Below are 5,159 nucleotides of genomic sequence, written 5' to 3'. Positions count from 1 at the left end.
ACATATACAGCTGTGGCTCATCAACTCTCTAATGCAGCAGACAATATTTGACATTTGGGATCTTCTTCTGTCTGAGATGGAGGACACTATAGCTGAGGGATTTAGAGGTCATTGATAGCTGCCATATGCCCATTAGATCACCTTTCTCATTCACTGGGTAGTGATAGTTAGGCCACCAAAGATGTTTGCTAAGTATAGTGGTGCTACCACAGAGTTCCCTTCTTATAACCTGTCTCAGAGGATTCGCCACAGTACACCTATAGCACCGAGTCAGCCACGCCGTTGTCCTGATGTGCCAGAGTCTATAGCCTAGTAGGATGAGATCATCAGGGGTATTGCAGCTACTAAGGAGGAGGAGCTTGAGGCTCAGCAGGAGGTGAGCGATCCTAGTGATAGCTCAGATGATGATTACCAGCCTATTCCTCAGATGCCTGCACGTCAGTATGATCATGAGGCCGGTAGCTCCAGTTCAGCGCCACCTGCCCCGCAGACGAACCTAGCTCTTCTTGCTATACTTGAGTGGGCAGGACCAGGCTAGACAGGCTCAGGAGATAGCTGCTATGTTCGCATAGTTCTAGACTCGCCAAGACTAGTTTTAGAGATAGCAGCTAGTTATTTAGTAGTAGACACAAGCTCTACAATAGCAACAGCAGATCCTCAAGCAATAGCAACTTCTCGGATTCATGTAGGACGTAGTGACAGCGATTAGGGCCCCACCGCCACAGCCTTCGTCCCAGCTCGTTTAGCCTGCCACCACTTCCACAACTCTAGCTTTACAGCCTAGTGGGCTTTAGAGTCAGGGACAGCCACCAGCACAGTATGCTTCTCCTACAGAGTAGGTGTCCTAGTGGTTTGCTACGTCAGTGCCAGCCCCATAGTTCACACCATTTCGTACGGGCTTCACACCGACAGAGACGTCCTCGCTGCTAGTGCCAGAGACCTCACTGTCTAGGAGCCTTGGTGCTTCCTTCAGTGAGTTGACAGAGCAGCCCACTCCTCCATACCTACATGTTCTAGGTCCTTCTATGGCTGCACCTATCACAGCGACGACAGAGATGCTCCCCTCCTCAGTGGCATCATCAGAGCCGGCTGCTTTAGTTATACCAGCTCAGCCTTCAGCAGCTCTAGTTCTTGATCTGACCCAGACTGCTTTAGTTTCACTACCAGCTACAGAGAGTTAGACAGCTCAGAGTTTAGGATCAGACGATGATGGTGACCAGTTCCAGCTTGCTCCTCGTACCTCAGCGCCCGGCTCATCCGCTGCAGCCCTGCCGACCAACCCTTAGGTTTTGGTGTTTGATGCCAAAGGGGAAGAGGATTCGAGTATGATAGTCTTAGGGGGAGCGACTATTTTGGGGGAGCTTAGTTATTATATTAGCTTATATATTACATTTGGAGTTTTTATTGTGTGATACACTATTATGCATTCATCGTGTGTTTACTTTCATGCATTGAACTATATATTTGTGATAGTGATATCTATGTGATCATGATATATGACATGTGTGCTCTCTACTTTGAATTATTTAAATGTCATATCACTTGTGCAATGCTCATTTGCCTTTGCTTCCACATTTTACTCCGATGCAAATGAGCTTTATTACTTGTACTCATGCTTAATTCATATCTTTTGAGTATATCATGTTAGCTTGGTTTATATAAGCTTGCCTAATTCTCCTGTTCTTATTGACAAAAGCTTATATGATCCAAGCATGTTAAAAACCTCAACTCTTTCATATACTGAGGTGGTATTGTCATCAATCACCAAAAAGGGGGAGATTGAAAACATCTAGGCCCCTAGTTGGGTTTTAGTAATTAATGACAATACAAGATTACTATGACTAATGTGTGTTTTGCAGAGATAATTAAGTTAGGTCATGGTAATAGAGATCGATTGAGCAATCGAGGTGGTCATGCCCCTACGATGGAAATTGTTTCAGTTTTCAAAGGATGGACAATAAGGTTAAGGATGGACTAGTTCTAAGTGTTGATTAGAGTTGGAGAGACACTTAGAGTAGTTTAGGACTTTGTTTTTTCTTTGATCGTACTATTAAAGGGGGTATGGACGGGTAGCTTGACCTAGGTGAGTCTAGTGAGTTAGGTGTTGTGCACACTTGTTAAAACTAGCACTAGTTAGCTCCAAAATAGCCCTTAGATCAAATGGAGCAAACTTCATTCACATATGATCGAGAGTTGGAAGTGAATGGAGGGTCAAATACTGACCAGACGCTAGCTCCGGTTTGACCGGACGCTGGCTTAGGGTCCGGTCAGTTCATTTGACCAAGGTGTTTGCGTCTGGTTTGATCGGACGCTGAGAGGTCAAGTGACCGGACGTTAAGAGGCAGCGTTCGGTCGACTCCAATAAGGTTCCAGAGAGGGAAAATCATGACCAGACGCATCCGGTCAGTGCTGACCAGACGCTGCTAGCGTCTGGTCACACTGTAAACACTGGAGTTCAGGGTATACTGACTGATGTGTCCGGTCACCCCATAGAGGCACATAATGGTTCGTTTTTCAGCCCATGTTATAAATAGAGCCTCCACTCGTGTGTGGGCGTACTTTTGCTCATTCCAATAGCTGAGAAACACCTTAGAGAGTGCTAAGAAGAGCAAGATCCTAGTGAGGTGATTGAGATTTGAGAATCCCAAAGAGAGCCCTCATTAGTGAAGATCAAGAGTAGCAAAGTGTGCATCCACCTTCTCATTAGGCTTGTCATGGTCAAGTGAGAGTTCGTGCTTGTTACTCTTGGTGATCGCCATCACCTAGATGGCTTGGTGGTGATTGGGAGCTTGGTGATCATCTGGAGAGCTTGTGGATGACCCAACTCAAGTTGTGAGCGGTTGTGGGTGATTCACCGCGACGGAGTGTCAAGTGTCAAAGAATCAACCTGTAGAGAGCACTTGATCCTTGCGTGGATCAAGGGAGAGTTACACCCTTGCGCGGGTGCTCCAATGAGGACTAGTGGGGAGTGGCGACTCTCCGATACCTCGGCAAAACATCGCCGTGTTTTCTCCCCTCTCTTTACTTTGTGCATTTACTTTGAGCATTTACTTTGAGCAATTCAATACTTGTCTTTACTTTCATAGAATTGCCATGCTAGAGTAGGATTGGAATTTAGGTTGCAAGTCTTTTGTACGGTAGAACACTTAAAAACACTTTCTAGGCACAAGGGGTTAATTGGGCTAACCATAGGATTTAATTATTGCAAAGAAATTTAGAATTAGCCCAATTCACCCCCTCTCTTAGGCATCTTGGTCCTTTCAATTGCATCATCATCGCTGCATGCATATAGAGAATGAGCCACTGGAGATTGTGACCTTCGGCGAGCAGGAGTATGATGAAGTCGTCGAAGAGTACGAGGAGGAGATCCTCATGCAGGAGGACGTTCTGGAGCCGCCCGTCACTGACTTTGCTGATACCGTGCCTGCTGAAGGCAAGCCCTAATGCATAACCCTTATTTTAAATGATCACTAATATATATGTGATGTGTATTTACGTTATAGGTATTTTATGGAAACTACATGCATAAACATATCTACCTATGAGTCCTACTAGTACAGGTCGAGTAGCTGCTATGCTCAGGATATCGATAGCGTGAGTAACCTGTCGTTACTCACAAGTAGGTGATAAACATGATAACTCATGATAAAATGGTAAAGGTAAATGGTGATCGAGCAGGGATAGGGTTTGGGTACTGGTGGGTGTAAAGGGTTGTGTCCTGCGGCCAACAGGGCATAGCTCGGTTACACTTTTTCCCTGTCTGTGTCGATTAAGGATAGTTCATTGCATATGGCTCTAGGCAAGTCATAGATTTATTGTCCCGAGCACATACTTGGGTATGTGCGTAGGGAAGGCTTATTGCTCTCTTGTCATGGATCCGGCTCTTTTTGGACCGACTGATTGGAGGCGGAGATGGTGGAGGTCCTTGCACCGCACTAAGTCCGGGACTCAGGAGTGGGGGCTTGGAGTCCAAGTTTGGATGGGGACTTGGACACCCAGGACAGGAGAGTGATGGGTTGGTCCTGCTTGTGCTTGGGGTACAAGCGGGGCATGTATCTTTGGGGCACCCAGCTGGGCACATTGATTCGCGAATCTTCGGAAAATCCGGTACGGCTTGTCTATGGTTTAACACCGTAGTAAGAACTGAAAGTTGAAAGGAGAAGAAATGGAACTGATTGCTCAACTCTTGCTTGAAAGTAGAACATGTGCTTATATAGACTGACTAGATGATAACTTAATACGGCTGATAATAATAATACATAATAAGGACGCACTATTAGTATTACTTTCTGCTAAAGAAAACCAGCAAGCCATGTAACTTATCATATTCCTTGGAGTCAGAAAATTATTCTCACTAGTCGGATAAGTCTTACGAGTACATTATGTACTCAGGGTTTATTTACCCCTGTTGCAGGTGATGCTTGAAGAGTACCTTTGTGTGGAGGATCCTTCTGGTGGGCTCAGATGAAATCCTCGCCCCTTACCGCTAGATGTTATTTTTAAATTCCGCTATTATCATTCCGCACTCTGGTATTTGGTATTGTAATAATGTACTTTTTAAGAAACTCTAATATATGAAATGGACTTGTGTTGTAACTCGTTCTCATTAGTAGATCCTTGGGAAAAATACGGATCTTTCGGGTTCTCCCTCGGGTGTGCCCGACAAATACCGCCCGCTGTAGCCGGCTTTCGGAGTGCTTAGTGTCTGGTGGAAGACGAGCGCCTCCGTAAGTGTGCTATTTTGGGCGGTTCTGCCACAGCGTGTCAGTCAATTTGACCTGCAATTGACAAGGAGAGAAAGTTTATCAGTAATTTAAGGTGGAATATGCTGGCCTTTGCCTAGACAGTTCCAAGTATGCCACTTTAGGAGCAGCCAGACGAGAAAATCGACTAAATAGCCGATACGCATAGAAATCAACTGTTACGGACAGTAGAGCTTATGGATCGCGATTGATTTTTATGTTGATAAGTACAATGCCCACAGATGTAAGTTAAATCATCAGCTAGGTGGATATTACCAGCGTGAATCATTGAGCCGATGAATCTAAACGAAAAAGGATATAGCATGCAAACAAATAGACTGTCTAGTACAAATTGATCTACAAACGCTCTGAGTCTAATTTGTTACCATCAACTGTGAGGTTCAATCGGATCGATGG

This window comes from Miscanthus floridulus, unplaced genomic scaffold (assembly GCF_019320115.1).
Source record: "Miscanthus floridulus cultivar M001 unplaced genomic scaffold, ASM1932011v1 fs_914_1, whole genome shotgun sequence".
NCBI classification, from domain to species: Eukaryota; Viridiplantae; Streptophyta; class Magnoliopsida; order Poales; family Poaceae; genus Miscanthus; species Miscanthus floridulus.
This window is presented reverse-complemented; position numbering follows the sequence as displayed.